Genomic DNA, 20547 nt, shown 5'->3' on the forward strand with positions numbered 1-20547 from the left:
ATCGAGGTGGAAAAAGATCTTTTTCCTTAAAGAACCCACGGCAACAAGAGGGCATCCGTTGAAAATCAGGGGTGGGAAATTTCATGGCGACACCAGAAAATATTTCTTCACTGAAAGGGTGGTTGATCGCTGGAATAATTTTCCACAACACGTAATTGAGGCAAGCAGCATGCCAGATTTTAAGAAAAGATGGGATTGGCATGTGGGATCTCTTCATGGAGGTAGTTAGGGGGTGGGCCATTAGTGTGGGCAGACTAGATGGGCCGTGACCCTTTTCTGCCATCATGTTCTATGTTTCTATGTTTCTATGTTACAGCCCCAGACCATGATTTTTGTCGAATGCTTTACAGTCAAGTCCAGGCACTGTGGTTTGAAAGCTTCATTCTTAAATTGTCTTACAAACGTGTTGCACTAGCTTCCTAACACACAGAAAGTACTCTCATCACTGAAGAGAACATTTTCCCACACCTCTGGAGTCCACATGCTGTACTTTCTGGCTCACTCAACCCGTTGCTTTCTTTGCATCGTCGTTACCAACGGCTTCTTTCTTGCTCTACAGTCACATAGGCCAAACTCCAGGCACCGCTGACGTAAATACATTCACTGAACACATCTCCTGCCACTTGGCTGACAATTCTGGTGATAAGAGCTTGCGATCTGCCACTGAGGTTCAGTGAACAACCCTGTCCTCTCGCAAAGTGGATTTGTGTGGTTTTACACTTTGAGCCCTGTCAGTCACATTTCCTGTTTCTTTTTTCTTGTTGAGCAAGCTTATGACCGTATTTTGATTGCACTTCACCCTGGCTGCAATTTGCCAGCTTTAAAAGCCTTCTTCATTAAGTACAACCACCGTCACACATTCTTCTTTTGAAAGATTTCTAACTTTTCCCATCTTGCGATTATGCTGTCATTGGAGTAGCAGACAGTTATGAAAACTGATTTTCCCCCTTCATCATATATGTGCGTGAATGCTGCCCTGTGATTGGTACCTCAAAACAAACGCCATTGGTTGAAAACAAAATGATCTGATTGGACCGTTTCAATCTGATTTTGACACAAAATATCAACATTTTCAACATTCCACAATGTTAAATTGAAGTCCTAAATCAATTTAAAATGTACAGGGTGATAGAGCATAAAATTCTGAATACATCAATATATAATATGCAGAGGTAGACATCAGAAATATTGTTGTGATCCAGCAAGAAAGATGGAACAATGTATTACTCGGAGGTGATGCAAAACTTTTGCATGGCTCTGTATGTCATGCAGAATGTTTATTTGTATGATTCAATTCCCTCTTTAACATATAGCACAACTCCCCTCCAATTTGATCTACTCTATCATTGTGACATAATTTATATCCAACTAGCTGATGCCCCGGCGTTGCACGGGTATTTAATTATAGCAATAACACTGTAAATGGATTCAAATAAAGATACTTTATAGTGGTGAATGAAATTATTTTTTACAGCTTTATAAAAAGTACAATATTCAAATTATAAAGTGAAATATTTGACAAAATGAATACAATACATTACATTACATTACATTAGGGATTTCTATTCCGCCTGTGCCTTGCGGTTCTAGGCGGATTACATTATAGAAGATATCTGGGCAGTTCCGGTAGAATTACATTTCAGGATAGGAGTATATTACAGTAACAGTAAAGAGTTATGATACTACAAGTTCACAGAAGATAATACTTATCACAGAAGTTATTACATATAACAGAAGATAATGTATTTTGCAGAGGTAATACATGGCAACTCGATCGTTTAAATCGGGTGTAATGTTGAAGAGTTACAGTACATTTTAGGTCACAGACAAAGAGATAGTATAGATGGGTGTTTCCGAAGTCGTTGGTTGGGAACTCATTGGGTGGTGGTTAGAGTGATGGGAGGTATTTTTTGAACAGTAGTGTTTTTATTTCTTTGCGGAACTCTTTTATGTCTGTTGTTTTGGTCAGTAATTTTGAAATGTCAGAGTCTATTTTAGCTGCCTGTGTCCCCAGGAGGTTGTCATAGAGTTTCTTACGACTAGTACCGTTGAGTGGTGGATAGGTGAAAAGGTTCTGTGTTCTCCTTCTTCTTGGTGGGTGGTAGTGATGAAAACGGTTATTTAGGTAACTTGATTATAAACAACAGTTTTAGTTTCACCTCCAGGAGCAAGAACATATACATTCTTGGGTGAACCCACCCTTGAGCAAGCAACATAGAGTTGTCCATGGGAAAAACAGGGGGATTTTAAATCCACTCCACAGTATGTAATAGTCTGTCCTTGTGATTTGTTGATTGTGATAGAGAATGCAAGTCTCACTGGAATTTGCAATCTCTTAAACTGAAAAGGAAGATCTGTTGGAATAAGTGGTATCCGCGGGATAAATACGGTTTCACCTTGTCCCTTTCCGGTTAAGATAGTCGCTTCAATTACATTGGCCAGTAACCTCTTTACAAAAAGCCTTGTGCCATTGCAAAGTTTTGGTGGGTCAAGGTTGCTAAGTAAAATAACTGGAGATCCCACAGCTTTTTACATTTTTTCCATTGACTTGAATGGGTGAAATCAGATTTTCTGTTTGTAGCTCTGCCCACGTGTGCAGGTGGACCGTGAGACCCCCAGAACATATCACCCCAGGTAGTGAGGGATCTGCATACCAATTTTCGTTCAAATCGGTCCCACAGTTTTTTACATTTTTTCCATTGACTTGAATGGGTGAAATCTGATTTTCTGTTTGTAGCTCCGCCCACATGTGCAGGTGGGCCACGAGACCCCCAGAACATATCACCCCAGGTAGTGAGGGATCTGCATACCAAGTTTCGTTCAATTCGGTCCCACAGCTTTTTACATTTTTTCCATTGACTTGAATGGGTGAAATCTGATTTTCTGTTTGTAGCTCCGCCCAGGTGTGCAGGTGGGCCGCGAGACCCCCAGAACATATTACCCCAGGTAGTGAGGGATCTGCATACCTAGTTTCGTTCAAATCGGTCCCACAGCTTTTTACATTTTTTCCATTGACTTGAATGGGTGAAATCTGATTTTCTGTTTGTAGCTCCGCCCAAGTGTGCAGGTGGGCCGCAAGACCCCCAGAACATATCACCCCAGGTAGTGAGGGATCTGCATACCAATTTTCGTTCAAATCGGTCCCACAGCTTTTTACATTTTTTCCTTTGACTTGAATGGGTGAAATCTGATTTTCTGTTTGTAGCTCCGCCCAGGTGTGCAGGTGGGCCGCGAGACCCCCCAGAACATATCACCCCAGGTAGTGAGGGATCTGCATACCAAGTTTCGTTCAAATCGGTCCCACAGCTTTTTACATTTTTTCCATTGACTTGAATGGGTGAAATCTGATTTTCTGTTTGTAGCTCCGCCCACATGTGCAGGTGGGCCGCGAGACCCCCAGAACATATCACCCCAGGTAGTGAGGGATCTGCATACCAAGTTTCGTTCAATTCGGTCCCACAGCTTTTTACATTTTTTCCATTGACTTGAATGGGTGAAATCTGGTTTTCTGTTTGTAGCTCCGCCCACATGTGCAGATGGGCCGCGAGACCCCCAGAACATATCACCCCAGGTAGTGAGGGATCTGCATACCAAGTTTCGTTCAAATCGGTCCCACAGCTTTTTACATTTTTTCCATTGACTTGAATGGGTGAAATCTGATTTTCTGTTTGTAGCTCCGCCCAGGTGTGCAGGTGTGCCGCGAGACCCCCCAGAACATATCACCCCAGGTAGTGAGGGATCTGCATACCAAGTTTCGTTCAAATCGGTCCCACAGCTTTTTACATTTTTTCCATTGACTTGAATGGGTGAAATCTGATTTTCTGTTTGTAGCTCTGCCCACATGTGCAGGTGGGCCGCGAGACCCCCAGAACATATCACCCCAGGTAGTGAGGGATCTGCATACCAAGTTTCGTTCAATTCGGTCCCACAGCTTTTTACATTTTTTCCATTGACTTGAATGGGTGAAATCTGGTTTTCTGTTTGTAGCTCCGCCCACATGTGCAGGTGGGCCGCGAGACCTCCAGAACATATCACCCCAGGTAGTGAGGGATCTGCATACCAATTTTCGTTCAAATCGGTCCCACAGCTTTTTACATTTTTTCCATTGACTTGAATGGGTGAAATCTGATTTTCTGTTTGTAGCTCCGCCCACGTGTGCAGATGGGCCGCGAGACCCCCAGAACATATCACCCCAGGTAGTGAGGGATCTGCATACCAAGTTTCGTTCAAATCGGTCAAGCCGTTTTTGCGTGATCGCGGCACATACACACACACATACATACATACACACATACCTCCGATTTTATATATATAGATTAACACAGTGTTACTTCCTTCCACCAGATCTCAGAGATGCCTATTATATCTATCCTTTTACTTAATGTAATATATTCTAATTCTCCCATATTCTCTGTTCTCTAATGACAATATGTGGTCACAATGAATGGATGAATGGTGACGAAAACTACAGTATTGGTGGTCAAGGTTGTAAAACTAAAAACTGGGAGATGTTTTTAGAGAGATCAGGGAGCAACAGAGTTTTCCGTTTCTGCCAACATCAGGTATGTTGCCAGGCTACCATTTTGTTCAAGGGAAACATCAATATTTATTCTCAGAAAGCAATTTTTTTCCGAAACTGTATACAGTATATTTAATTTGTCAAATACCAGTTAAAAATCAATGTGCTAATAGTTGCAGTATATTATATTATATATTACATGCAATATATTATATTTTATTTCACACTTCCTTAGCAATCAAGGACATTTTAAAACAAGGATATCTTTTTAAAGTTTTTACATGATCATTATCTTGTCTTTTTTCTAAATTATATTTGTTTATTGAGGTGAAGTAGATTAGGGAAGATTCCTTCAAAATATGTCTGCCTTCTTAAACAAAATGAAAAGGATAAAGCCCCAGAAAGTATGTGTGAAATGAATGAAATCCATACTTAAATGGTACTTTACAGATTTATACATAGTAATAATAATTTTAATTAATTAATTAATAATTTATTTTTTTATGTACCGCCACACCACATAATTCTAGGCGGTTCACATCTAGAAGAACTGTACAATCAGTGAAATTGGCATAAATCAGTGATTTATGGTACAATCAGTGAATTGGCATAAAAATACATTAAAATCAAATTAAAATATCAATTTGCAAATTTACCAAACAAATCAGTTTTCATCAGCTTCCTAAAAGACACATAAGAATAAGCCTGAGAAATAATAGTACATAACCATGAATTCATTGTCAAGAAATCTCTTATATCGACAGCTTTTTAAACAAATAGATAATTTCCTTGTGTGATCCTATTTGGTTTATATCGTTCAAAACATGAAGACAGGTAAGTGGGAGCCAGACCAAATAAGGCTTTAAAACAAATGGAACCGAACTTAAACAGTATTCTTGCCTCAAAAGGAAACCAATGGAACTATTGGTAAAATGGAGTGACATGGTCATGTTTTTCAGGCCAAAAATCAAACGGACTGCTGTATTCTGAATAAGTTTTAATCTTTTAAGGAGTTTTTTTATGAGATCCCAAATATATTATATTGCAATAATGCAGAACAGACAGGATGGAAGATTGTACTAATAACCTAAAAGATACACAGTCAAAATATTTTTACTCCATGGGCCAAAATTACTAAAACTTTTTGCCATAGACATATAATAGAAACTCTGTATACGTGACCGCGCACAAGATGGCAGCCTAGCTGATTTCTCTGCTCCAGCCCTATCATATAATTTTGAATTCAACCCGCCCAAATTACTTTACGGTCAGTACCTTTATTTTTGCGATGTCCTCCCGCTCATCTAAACCGGACGGCTCGTCACCTTCTACCACCTCAGCAGCGCACAACGCGTCAAAGCGCTCCAAACATGAACCTCCGTCACCTGAGAAAGCATGTTCCTCTAATGATAAAGACCAGGGCACCTCGATCGCCACTGATTTACAAATTCTGTGCAGCCTTATGCAAGATAACCTCTCTGAAACTGAAGATAACAGGTCAGAAATTAATATCACTACAGCTCAAACAGTACAGTGCCCTTCTAGATCTCACTGAAGAGCGCATGGCAGCTCATGATACACAACTACAAGAGGAACAATGAGGCCTACATAAGATTGACCTCATCCAGCGTGATCTGGAAGACATGTCTAATCACATGCGAAGGAATAATGTTCATCTAATCGGCCTTTCGGAAACTTTGGAAGGTAATGACATTATCTCTTACCTGAAGGATTTTCTCCCAAAATTCTTAACATTCAATTCTCTCCTCCTTTGGAGATCGAGAGGGCTCACCGTGTACCATTAGCCCCCCCCCCCCCTCTCAGTTTAAATTTGCGAGGCCAATTGTCATGAAAATTCTCCGATACCAGCAAACCCTGCAGATTTTACAAGCAGCAAATTCCAAATCTCCCTTACTGGTTGATACTAAAAAGATATTATTCGTTCCTGATTTGTCCAAATCTTCTGCTCAAAAAAGGAAAACTTTCCTCTCTATGCGCTCTCACCTCAAAAGCATTGGCGCTCAATATGGTCTATTCTACCCAGCCAAAATGAAAATAACGTACCGCAACACAACCAAAAGTTTCGACAATCCTAAGGACTTACAAAAATTTTGGGACGAAAATGTTGGTGATATGACCTGATATTCCTGCTCCTTTATCATCTCATGATAGGTTGACCTAATACATCATGTTTATTTCTCTTTGGGCTTAGGAGATGTCAGCTGGACACATTTTGTCGACATGCGTCCCCAGCACTGTTTTTCTTATTTCATGCTATATATGCATAAAGCTATCATGGATCCAGTTTGTTTTTCTTTTTCCCTTTTTTCTTCGTCTTCAACTGCTGACAGGTGGAGCTATCTCCCCTTGCTATTTTTTTATTCTCTCTCTCATGTTGGAAGCAGATCTCCGTGGCATTACAGCTTCACCAGATCATCAGTTCTCATTTTGGACTCTTTGGACATTCTCTTTTCATGTTCCTTAATGACTAAAATCAATATTGTTTCCTTAAATGTTAAAGGAATTTCCAATCCTATCATACGGAAAAAGATTCTTCAATATTTTAAACATCTGAATGCTGACATCTGTCTAATTCAAGAATCTCACCTCACAGTAACGGAAGCTCAAAAATTATCTGGAGGATGAGTTCAGCATTGTTATCCAGCTCCGGCTGATAGCAAAAAGAATGGCACCATTATTCTCATCAGCAAAACTCTCAATTTTCAACTCTCCCTTCATAAATTTGAACACAAGGGACGTTGGTCTTATATTGAAGGTACTATTGAAGGTTTACCACTCAACTTGCTTAATATTTATGCTCTGAATTCTGATGATCCAGATTTTTTTAGTTCCTTCCACACCATAACTGACTCTTCTCTATCTGAACATACTATCATAATGGGAGATTTTTAACTTCCCTATTGATCCCTTCACTGATAGATCTTCTACATGCCATCCATCTAAACTCAGGTCTAGATCTACACTTACCAATGCAATGCGTACTTACGGCTGGTCTGACATTTGGAGGATCTTGTACCCTAACACAAAGGATTTCACATTCTACTCTGCCCCCCACAAAACTTACTCAAGAATCGACTACATCTTGGGTACTAAAGATATCTTAAACATGACTACTGCTGTCAAAATTAATGACATCGCCATCTCTGACCATGCTGCAATCTCTTGCTCTCTTCTTTGGACATCCACAACGTTGACTAAAATATGGAGATTGAATAATATCTTGCTACATGATAACGACTTTATATCTCGTACTACTACTGAATCTGAAAACTTCTTCTCCGTTAATCAAGATTCGGTTGCTGATCAATCCATATTGTGGTAAGCCTACAAAGCCTGGCTACATGGAGAATCAATCGGTTACTCAGCATTTCGACTCAGACAAAAAAGGCTGAATTACTTTGCCTTGAAAAGGATATTCATTCTTATAAAACACAATTGTATGACAAACATGATCCAGTCTTACACAAATCTCTACAAACTCTTAAATTCAAATACAATGAACTATTTAGCACCTCGGCTTCTTCATCCCTGTTCAGACAATCCACCATGTACTATGCACATTCCAACAAAGCTGGGTATCTTTTGGCTTCTTATCTGAAAGGACGTAGAATGAAGCACAGAATTTCTCATATAACCTCTTCATCTGGTATGATTCATACGGCCACAAAGACATCCTTGAAGACTTCCGTATCTTCTATGAATCTCTCTATTCTTCTGAAACAACTTGTCCTGATCGTCAAATCAAGGACTTTCTACACTCCATCACTTTACCCTCAGTACCTGAATATCAACGACAGTCTTTGCAACAACCTATTTCCACAGATGAAATCACCAGAGCCATCTCTTCCATGGCCTCAGCAAAAACTCCGGGGCCAGATGGCCTCCCTTCTGAATTCTACAAGACATTCTCCTCCCTGTTATCTCCACATCTTCTTGATTATTACCAATCTATCCTCTCTTCCCCGAATGATCTCCACCGTTTCCACGAAGCTAATATCATCGTGCTTCCGAAACTGAATAGAGATGCTCATCTAGTGAAAAATTATCGCCCGATCTCCCTCCTGAATTTGGACTATAAAATATTTGCTAAGATATTTGTGTTTAGATTGGAAAAAGTTATGCCTTGTCTAATTCATAGGGATCAAGTCGGATTTCTTAAGGGAAGATATGGTGCAGACAACACCAGATTACTTTGTAATACCCAGCATCCCCGACTGATAGCTTCCCTTGATGCTGAAAATGCTTTTGAAAGGGTATAGTGGAATTACCTGTTTAAAGTTCTTGAACATTTTGGTTTCCCTTCGGAGTTCACTGACATGATATCACTTTTATACAATAAACCTGTAGCTAAACTAATAGTTAATGATGAAATGTCTAACCCTTTTACTCTCCACAGAGGTACAAGACAAGGATGTCCCATGTCCCCACTTTTATTTAATTTGGCCTTAGAACCACTCTTATCCGCTATTAGGCAGTCCTCATCCATTGAAGGTATCACCATAGCTAACATTGAATTTAAACTATCGGTAAATGCCGATGATATTTTATTATATTTATCCAATTCACAATCTTCTCTCACATCTTTAGTTCACTTAATTTCCTCATTCTCTAACATGTCAGGTTACAAGATAAATTGGGACAAAACTGAGTTAATGCCATTTAATGATTCCTGCACTCCCTTCCATATCACCTCGTATCCTTTCACTTGGATTACATCTGGCATGAAATATCTAGGCATACCGTTTGACAGAGATATTAAATCTACTACTGCTTTACTTATTGACAAATCCATTTCTACGGTTAAAAAGTTTTATCCTCCTGGTCCTCTTTACACCTTTACTGGTGGGGTAGATTAGACACTCTGAAAATGATGGTGGTTCCCAAAATCACATATATGTTAAACATGTTTCCTTTATTGCTTCCCGCCTCCTTTTACAAACAACTGGAAACATTAATGCTTGATTTTCTTTGGAACAATAAACCTCAACATGGCTTCACACTTCTAAACTAGATGATATTCCAAATTGGCTGCGATTAGAAGCCTCACTTATACATCCCATCCCTCTTCTTAGACTACTGGATTCCTCTCATCTTCATTTCTTCCCTTGTAACCCTTTAATACAAACAACTTATAATGTCCTCACAGCTCTTGATGACCAGCTAGAACATCCTTGGCTTCAATCTGCCTTTTGTCCCATATGGTGTAACCGATTATTCATAATTGGAAAGAAAATTATTTTCTGGCCATCGTGGTCCCAACATCAGATTTGGGATATAAAGTATTTTTGTCATCCTGATGGTTCTTGGCTTACCTTTAATGAGATGCAAACTAAATTCTCCCTTCCATATTCTCAATTCTATCACTGGCTGCAGCTCCAATCATCCATTAGAAAACCAATCTTAGTTCATTGACCCTCATTCCCACATTCCTTTCTAACCAATTTCTTATTTCTGGACATGTAGCATCCCACTTTTATAAGCTTTTCAAGAAAATTTGGTTCGCTCCCATGACCGCCCTCAAAAACTCCTGGGAACGGGATCTCCAGATCGGCTTCCCTCACTCAAAGCCTTTACTTCTTTTTACATAGGGCACAATGGACTCCTATTAAGTCCAATAGAATTAACTCCTCTTTCTCTAGCATGTGTTGGTCCTGCTCCACAGCTAATGGAACAATGAAACATCTCTTATTTTCTTGTCCTATGATACAAACATACTGGACACTATATGGAATACTTTCTGTTCCCTATTTCACATAGATGTTGCATTATCTTACCAAATGCTACTGTTGAAATCTTCTGCTTCTCCACTTACCCTCTCTTCACATGATGCCTTCTTATTTGATATCCTTATTGCTCTAGCCATTAAGGTTTTCCTCAGTTCCTGGAAGAACCTGTCCAAAGCCTCTCACTCTCAATGGTGGAATTTAGTATGTCAAACCTACCGTTTTGAAGCTTATATTGCCAAAAGATTAAACAATTATCCTAAATTTCAAGATAACTGGCAATCCTTAAAGCTCTACCTGCAACAGTCTGATGTCTAATTTTCTCTCTATTCTATTCTTTTCTCTTCTTACTTTTTTCTTTCTTCTCCCTTCCATTTTTGCTTTGATTTTATCCATGATAACTGATGCTCATGTTTGATTGATATTTTCTAATCATTGTTACTTTTGTATTTTACAACTATTCTGTGATCATAGTTAGAACATTGTTAGTTCTTATAGATCAATATCAATCAATCCACTGTACCATTTTACGGTTATCTTATCTGTATTATTTTATTGTATTTTTTTCATGTTCTTTGTCAAAAAATTTTCAATAAAACAAACATTTACTTAAAAAAAGAAACTCTTTATACTGTACAGTAATTTTGTCTTTGTCTCAAATACCTATCAAACAATCTAGATATTAGAAATATTCAAAACAAATTGAAAAGGGGAAACCTCTGATCCAAGATAGAAGCTTTGCAATTCAGCCTATCCTACTGTGCTAGGTTAAACCTTACAGACTGCTCTGAACAAAAAATGTATATTTTGCATAATGGAACTTGACCTTTTCCTGCTTCACCCTTTCGCAAATGAGGATATTCATGCTTCGTTAGGAAGGAAAGGCCTCTTCTGTTATCCAGATTACCATAGATCACAGATGGATGCTTCACCTGGGCTACTTATTTGTCTTAGTGTTTCTGCATGAAACCCAACTAATTCTCAGTGCATTGTGAATGGGCACCCAGGGTACACTTGTGAAAGAGCAGATGTTTTGAAGTGGAACAACGCACACCTCTGCCAGAGCAATATAAAGAACACTTAGAGAGCCATTGACTGTTCAAAGTGGCCTGCTTTCATTATGCCCCACCTGCCATCTACTTCTTACACATCTGTTACATTTTGATCAGGCATTTATAACTTGGTATGAAAAATGTATGGCTCTCCTCATTTTCACAGAAAAGCCATACAAAATCGCTGTGCTTTTGTGTTAATATTACACTGTAATTTATGACAAATAAAAGCTATCTCTAGAATTGAAAACATCACTACATACTGTCGCCTGTTTAATATGGGCTTGTGCACGTGGCATGCCACTAGACCATTTCATAGATTCCTTTGTCATATTTTTAAACAAAGAAGCTGTGAGCTATAAGTTTTTTAAAAAATGAACTACAAATTTCTCCTGTTCAAGGCAGCTACTAGAGTATCAGAAAGTCTAGAGCAAGAATGGCAAAGAAGCCCATGTTGAGTTATCCCTGTTACTTATCCTTCATAATACTAGGCTCACCATACTATTTCTCACCATACCATGTTTGTCATATTATGGTTTTTTACCATGTTTTATTAACTAGCATCCCTGTCAGACAATGTTTTCCATGCTATCTCCTACCATACTATGTCTGAGAGTGTAGCACAGGGGTTGGAAATGCAGCCTCAGCACCCTGAGGTTTTGGGTTCTATCAGGTCACTTAGTCCCCCAATACCCAGGTATATTAGATAGATTGTGAGCCCACCAAGACAGGCAGGGAAAAATGCTTGAATGCCTGAATTAATTCATGTAAAACCATTCTTAGCTCCTCTGGGGAGAATGGTATAGAAAATTGAATAAATAAAATAATATAAGTCACATTTGCCATAGGGACACCAAAAGCTTAATAATTCTATCTACCTTTAAATTTAATTCTTTCCACTCAGATTTAAAGGTACACTAACATGAATGTATTGATATAATTTCTCCAAAGTTTAATTGGGACTTTAGTGCATTATATAAGAAATGAACAAGATAATTTTCAGACACCAAAGTAAGAGTCACCTGCATTAGGAAGTAGTGATCCTAGTGGTGTATTTAGATCAGGGGAAGAAATTAACATGTACAGTAAGGAAAGTTATCAATATGGATTATCATTAAGAGGGGACTTTATCAATGTGGGTGTGATAGACTAGCCTGGCTTGGCAGGCTAGCCTGGCTTGCTAGGAATACATACACTTTTCACAGTAACAAAAACACTGCCTCACACCAGGGCAGGATTAACCAATAGGCCAAGTAGGCACGTGCCTAGGGCCCGAAATGGTCAGGGGGGCCCGATGAAGGAAGGCATCAACATTGTTTTTTCCAAACAGCGATGGGCCCCTCCAGCATTGATCGGCAATGAGGGCCCCTCTGATTGGCAATGTGGGCCCCACCCCGATCATAAACGCAGGCCCCCCCCCCTCATCGACGGAAAATAAGACAAGCAAGCAACACGGGTAAGAAAGGCAATGGGAACTGTAATTGTGCAAGCAGTGCTGCTTGCCAAAAGCTTCCCTCTGACGCAGCTTCCTGTTTCCACATGGGTGCATGATGGGGTGGGGCAGAGGGCCCAGTGTACTTGTGTGCCTAGGGGCCCTCGACAAATTAATCCTGCCCTGCCTCACACACCAAGAATTGCTAAACATGCCACATTTTTGGTTGTCTTTTTCTCAGAAGCAGAGAAAAATTTAATTTTGAAGCCACATTTCTCAAAAAAGCAGGCTCTGTTTTGAGGTCAACCAATTAATGTTTCCTGTTATGGCCAGGCATATTCAGCTTTGCAGGAAGCAGCTCCTACAGCTAAAGACAGGTTTTGGCTGTGGTGGCAACATTTTTACTAAGATTCCTTTGTAAATGCCTGATCAATTATGGGAACAGTAGATACTTTTTTTGAGGGGGGATGTTGCCAGATACTAGTGACCTGAATTGACCACCGTGAGGACAGTATACTAGGCTAGATGGACCATTGGTTTGACCCAATGTGACAGGGTAAAGTTCCTTGTCACTGGCATTCCATCAGAGAGAGAGTCTGACCAGCTAAAAGAAGGGACTAATTTGCATAACAGCTGAAAGTGTTGCTGGGAGTTATCCACTCACCCTGAGTAAGTGGTGGTGCTGAAAAGGACAGTTCCTAGGCTGATAATTGAGAAAAAAAGGAGTTCCTTTGGGAGTTGGGTGACCCTTGGGAGGAGGAATGCTGACCTCTGGCCTAACTCCTGGTAAGCTCTGAAGGCTACTTCTGACTGGTACTTGACAGGGGGCCTGGTGCAGCAAAGTAGGTTGGCCAGGCTGACCAGTCCTGACAAGAGGATCTGGTGCAGCAGTAGAAAGCCCAGTGGTAGGAGGGTCTGGAGGGACGTATACACCAGTAGACAGATCTGGCCCTTGAGTGAAGCCCAGTTGGGGGGGGGGGTCAATGGGGTTATATACACTGACTGAGGTGTCTGACAACTGGCAGTGGGACTGGTGGTGGGGACCCAAAAGGCAAGGGAGCTGAGGGACTAGCGGTGGTCCCACAGCTAGCTAGAAGAGCTGAAAGAGTCTAAGGCTGAGGGAGTCAGGCAGCTGATTGGCAGTGGGACCAGCAGGACCGATGGCGACTAGCAGAGACTGGTGTTAGCACCGAGAGCCATCAGAGAGAACCCCAGGATGCATCCTGAGAGACACTGGTAGCAGTGGCCAGGATCTAAGGAGTATCCGGCATAGGGACCAGCTGGGATGGTAGCAACCAGTGGGGTGACCGGTGAATGGCACCGGAAGCTGCCGAAGAACTGGATGGCTAATACAAGATCAGAGAAAGGACTCAGGAGAGACCAGGAGGTCAGGAAGACCTGGTTACATGTTTTAAGAACTGTGTGTTTAACCCTGTTTATGTTGTATATTACAGAGAATTAACATGCCTGGGGGTGGCTATGTGATGGGTAATACCGCTCGGCCTGGTCACGTGATGTTACCCAGTAAGGCTATTTTTATGTTCTTATGTTCATTCTAGAGTCTTTTTTGTTAGATAAATATATGTTTGAGTATAATATAATGCTTTTGCTTGTTAGAAGCATGAGAATCTGAGCTGGTCACTCCTACTATATAGTCCATATGATTTAATTTTTTCCTGTCTATGCATTGTTATATTGCATTAACTAATTATGTAATGCTTATTTCTTTCCACTTTCCTTATTTTGCCTTGTTGCATGTAATTAATACATGAGATATACAAAGTCTGTTCAAAAAGTTACAGGACTGATTTTATAAAAATGTATTAAACAATCTTACAACTTATTCCATTGGGTCCCCTTCCCTATGTATACACTTTACCCAACGCCATTTCCACTTCTGGAAACAGTCCTTAAACACATCTTCAGGAGCTGCCAAAAGTTGTTGCATCAAATTTTGCTTTATGTCTTCATTGGTATATAATAACTTTCCTTTTAGCATGGATTTGTTTAGGAAACAAGTAGAAGTCAGCAGGGGTCAAGTCAGGAGAGTGAGGTGGCTGGGGAAGAACTGTCATCACATTTTTGCAATGGTTCTTCTGGTCATCAGTCATCAACCGTGAAACAAACTTTGCTGCAACACAAGACATTCCCAACTTCTCTATTAGAATGTTGTGGCATGAACCAATAAAGATGTTGCATTCCTCTGCCAATTCTCTAACAGTTAATCTCTGATTAGTGTGCACAAGAACCCTCACTTGATCAACATGATCATTATCAGTTGACATTGATGGTCTTCAAGTTCGTGAATCATCTTTCACTGATTCATGACCACTTTTGAAGCATGAATACCATTCAAAACACCTTTCATGACTCATTACATGTTACCCATAAGATACTTTCAACATTTCATAAGTTTCTGTAGCAGTCTTACCCAGTTTAAAACAGAACTTCAAGCTGTAGTGCTGCTCATTGAGGTTGCACATGAAAAATAGCTGATCACGAAAACATACTTTCACAAAAACTGTTGTAGCTTGGAGATAAAAACAAATATCAACAAATGGAAAAATGAGGTTACTCGTGAGGTTTCAAGCTACTCAATGCCATCTAGTGCATCTCAAAAGAACTTTCTGTTGATATGCAATTTAAACTGTCCTGGAACTTTCTGAACAGACCTCATAAAAAAATGTTAAAAACCACTATGCAACATATACCTCCATGTAATATTAGTACATGTTTTACACTAAGCAAAAACTTTATAAAATTACAAGTGCATACATCTGTGGATATACTTTGATCTTGGATTGACTGTCAAAGTAAAATGCCTGCACACATTGCAGCAACGTAGGCAGTTTTCAAATTGCCCTCTATGTAATTTTCTCTGTATTTTCACCTGCCTAAAAATAATCATGTAAGTTGATAACTAGAATAAGAAAGTGGAGTTCCAGTGAGGACTTTCATAATGTTAAAGGTTCATATAGATAACTTACATTTTCAATAATTATTTTAGGAAGATGAGTGTACAAATATCCCCAGGCATGAGTGAAATGGAAATATCCAGAAAAAAAATAATTTCACAGGTTGTACAGACAGTGAATTGTAACTAAATAACTCATGTTCCTATATATGTATTGCATCTTGAGCTTGAATTTGGAAAATGTGAGTCATAAATCTAAAATCCAAATGAGGATTATACTTATTTAGTCAGCTCATAAATTTTTGAAAACCCTTAAATATAACCTACTGAAGAGGGCTTTAAACTAAAATAGTTTGGACAGGGTGATCAAACCCCTCAGGTAAGGGAATCACTAACCCCTTCTTTTATTAAGATGCGCTAGCGTTTTTAGTGCACGCTGCAGATTAGCGCGCACTGCCCCCTGTGCTACGCATGAAAACTAGCGCCAGCTCAATGGTGGCGTTAGTGTCTAGCGCGCACAGCAATGCAGTGCATGCTAAGCGTGCACTAAAACCACTAGAAGAAACATAGAAACATAGAAGATGACGGCAGAAAAGGGCTACAGCCCATCAAGTCTGCCCACTCTGCTTACCCACCCCCTGTCTATGCCCTAATGACCCAATTTCCTTATCTTGACCCTCGTAGGGATCCCACATGGGTATCCCATTTATTCTTAAAGTCTGGCACGCTGTCTGCCTCGATCACCTGCACTGGAAGCTTGTTCCAATGATCAACCACTCTCTCTGTGAAGAAATACTTTCTGGTGTCGCCATGAAATTTTCCGCCCCTGAGTTTGAGCGGGTGCCCTCTTGTGGCCGAGGGTCCCTTGAGAAAGAAAATATCATCTTCCACTTCGACACGTCCCGTGAGGTACTTAAATGTTTCGATCATGTCTCCCCTCTTCCTACGTTCCTCAAGAGTGTAGAGCTGCAATTTGTTCAGTCTCTCTTCGTACGAGAGACCCTTGAGCCCCGAGATCATCCTGGTGGCCGTCCGTTGAACCGATTCAATTCTGCGCACATCTTTACTGTAATGTGGCCTCCAGAATTGCACACAGTACTCCAGATGAGGTCTCACCATGGCCCTGTACAACGGCATTATGACTTCAGGCTTTCGGCTGACGAAACTTCTATTGATACAACCCAATATCTGCCTTGCATTAGATGAAGCCTTCTCCACTTGATTGGCAGTTTTCATGTCTGCACTGATGATTACTCCTAAATCTCGTTCTGCTGAAGTCCTAGTTAAAGTTTCTCCGTTCAAGAAGTACGTCCTGCATGGATTTCCGCTTCCGAGGTGCATGACCTTACATTTCTTAGCATTGAAGCCTAGCTGCCAGGTTGAGGACCAACTTTCCAATGTAAGCAGTTCCTGCGCAGCTTAGTAAAAGGAGCCCTAAATACCTCTACACAAATGGGAAAAAGGGGGCAATGTCTGGAAAGCAGTATATTCTGATGCTTGAAGTATAGGAAACAAGGTTCTAGAGGCGGTGATAGAAGAGGCTGAGTTGGATTTAGTGGTGATCACAGAGACATGGTTCATGGAGAACTATGACTGTGATATAGTTATACTGGTTTATAATCTGTTCAGGAAAGACAGGGTGGGAAGAAAAGGAAGGGGAATGGCGTTCAAGTTTATTTATAATTTGGTATACTGACCATCACAGGTATCTGGCCAGTTTACAATATTAAAAATTTATAAAACATAAAAAATAGAAACAAAATAAGACTGGTTGTAACCTAGACAGGGACAAAGTTTGGACATATTAGATACAAAAGGAGCTAGGGGGTAGGGAGATTTTAATTACATCAACAAAAAAAAATAAGAGGAAGGGAAGAGGGGGAGGAGAATACAGGAAGAAAGGGAGGTCGCTTCTTAAAAGTAGTTCTCTTTATTTTTATTTTTTTCCTTTGGAGAGGATTTTTAACTGCAGCTTTGGTATGCGTCTTTCAATAGAAATGTTTTGAGGATAGTTTTAAATTTGGTTAGGGAGTTTTCACGGCGAAGGTGTGGTGGCATTACACTCCAGAGGGAAGGGGCTGTGGTGGAAAAGATAGTGTTTCTGGTATAATAGAGGTCTTTGATTGAGAGAACCGTTAGTAAGTTCTGATCGGAAGATCTGAGGGCCCTGGAAGGAGTATGTGAGATAAGATATTTATCTAAGAAGGCAGGGGAGTGGGAGAACTTAATTTTGAAAACAAGTAGGAGAATTTTGTAAGTTGTTCTATGTGAGACTGGAAACCAATGTGATTCTCAAAGATGTTAAAGATCATATTAAAGCCACACAATTGCAGGATATGCAGGGTAAAGAAGCACTGTAGGTCAATCTGGAAAGAGGGAATGGAAAATATATGTACATTGGTGTGATATACAGGCCTCCTTCACAGACAGAAGAAGTGGACATATTTAATAGTAAATATTCAGAATATAGCTGTAGAAGGGGAAGTATTTTAACATACCGGATATTGATTGGGTTATCCCTATTGCAGGCTCTTCTAAAAGTTGGGAGATCCTGGTTCTCTACAAAGAGAACTGTTCTAGCAGTTAGTAATGGAACCCAAGTGGCATGGAGCCATACTGGACTTAGTACTTACAAACGGGGAAAGTGTTTCTTATGTTACAGTGGATGACCACTTGAAATCCAATCACCACCACATGGTACGGTTTAATATTAAGACATGTGTAGAGAGGGCTCTTTCAAAAGTAAAGTTTTTAGACTTTAAAAGAACTTGTTTTGTTGAGATGAGGGATTACATCAAGGAATTATTGTCTGGATGGAAACAACTGTAAGAAGTAGGAAAGTAGTGGGCAAAACTGAAAAGAGCTATTGTAAGGGCATAAAACCATTTTGTAAGCAAAGTAAGTAAAAGTAAGAGGAAAAGAAGACTGCTTTGGTTCTCAAAAGTAGTATCTGAAAAAGGTAAGGAAAGAGAGGTTAGCTCTCATAAACTACAAGATTGCAGAAAGAGGAAGACAGACTAAATTATCTGGAAAAGTTAAGAGAGGCTGGTTGAGTAGTCAGGAAAGCAAAGATGCAAGTGGAAGAAAAAAAATAGCCGATGTTAAAATGGAGGGACAAGACATTCTTTAGGTAAATTAGTGATAGGAAGAAGTGCAAAAGTGGCATTGTGAGACTCAAAGGTGTAGATGAAAATATATAGAAGCTGATAAAGATAAGGCTGAATTGCTTAATAAATATTTCTGTTCTATGTTCACAGCTGAAGGAGTGGGACCACAGAAGACAAATGCAAATAGGTCTGGAGGTATAGTAGACCCTGATCAATTTTCAGAGGATTGTGTTCATGAGGAGTTATCTAAACTAAAGTTGGACAATGCAATAGAGCCTGATGGTGTACATCCGAGGGTCCTAAAGGAACTTACCCCCTGTTCTACGAAACCGCGCCAGCAGTTTTTAGCGCAGAGAACTGCGCTGAATGGCCTGTGCTGCTCCTGATGCTCATAGGAAGTCAATGAGTGTTGGGAGCGGTGCAGGCCACTCAGCGCAACTCTCTGCGCTAAAAACAGCTAGCGCGGTTTTGTAGAAGAGGGGGTTAGCGAAGTTCTAGCTGCGCCACTGGTTGACCTGTTCAGTGCTTCTCTAGAATTGGGAGAGGTACCAGAGGACTAGAGAAGGACTCTAAGCTGTTCAAGAGTTTTCCAAATGTATTTCTGCAAGTGGGTGGACAAGGGCTTCAATACTATATTTTAGGGTTAGGAAGATGCTCCTGTTGACCTGTAAAGCTTTCTGAGCCTCACAATTGAAATTATGATACACTAGCTGATGCCCCGGCGTTGCACGGGTATTAAATTATAGCAATAACACTGTAAATGGATTCAAATAAAGATACTTTATAGTGGTGAATGAAATTATTTGTTTACAGCTTTATAAAAAGTACAATATTCAAATTATAATGTGAAATATTTGACAAAATGAATATAATACAACTAACACAAAACTTGATTATAAACAACATTTTTAGTTTCACCTCCAGGAGCAAGAACATATAAATTCTTGGGTGAAGAGACCCCCAGAACATATCACCCCAGGTAGTGAGGGATCTGCATACCAAGTTTCGTTCAAATCAGTCAAGCCGTTTTTGATTTACTGTGAGAATGGCAGCTGTTTACATTTTTTTGAACATATAAATTCTAGGGTGAAGAGACTCCCAGAACATATCACCCCAGGTAGTGAGGGATCTGCATACCAAGTTTCGTTCAAATCGGTCAAGCCGTTTTTGATTTACTGTGAGAATGGCAGCTGTTTACATTTTTTCCATTGACATGAATGGGTGAAATCTGATTTTCTGTTTGTAGCTCCGCCCACGTGTGCAGGTGGGCTGCGAGACCCCCAGAACATATCACCCCAGGTAGTGAGGGATCTGCATACCAAGTTTCGTTCAAATCGGTCAAGCCGTTTTTGCATGATCGCGGCACATACACACACACATACATACACACATACATACCTCCGATTTTATATATATAGATTACTGAAACAACACCCCCTACACACTCACACTGGCAGGAATGTAAGGGGAGATCTCATATAGCTTAGAGGTAACATTTGTTCCCAACATCACTAACACCCAGTACCCACCACCACCTTGGTATAGGATTGCACACACACTGACACACTGGAAAAAGAGATGATACCAGATGCAGAAATGCAGATAGACAGTGGTAGTTGGACACAACCAAATGGATTCACATGTAGATACTTACATACAAATCAGATGTTGCACAGAGAGATGGGGCTGGGGAACTGAAATGAGCTGAGGAGGGGAGAGTATCAGGTTTTTAGAGGGTAGAGAGGGTGTTTAATAAAAAGAAACATGAAGCAGTGGGGG

This window comes from Geotrypetes seraphini, chromosome 3 (genome assembly GCF_902459505.1).
Source record: "Geotrypetes seraphini chromosome 3, aGeoSer1.1, whole genome shotgun sequence".
Lineage (NCBI taxonomy): Eukaryota > Metazoa > Chordata > Amphibia > Gymnophiona > Dermophiidae > Geotrypetes > Geotrypetes seraphini.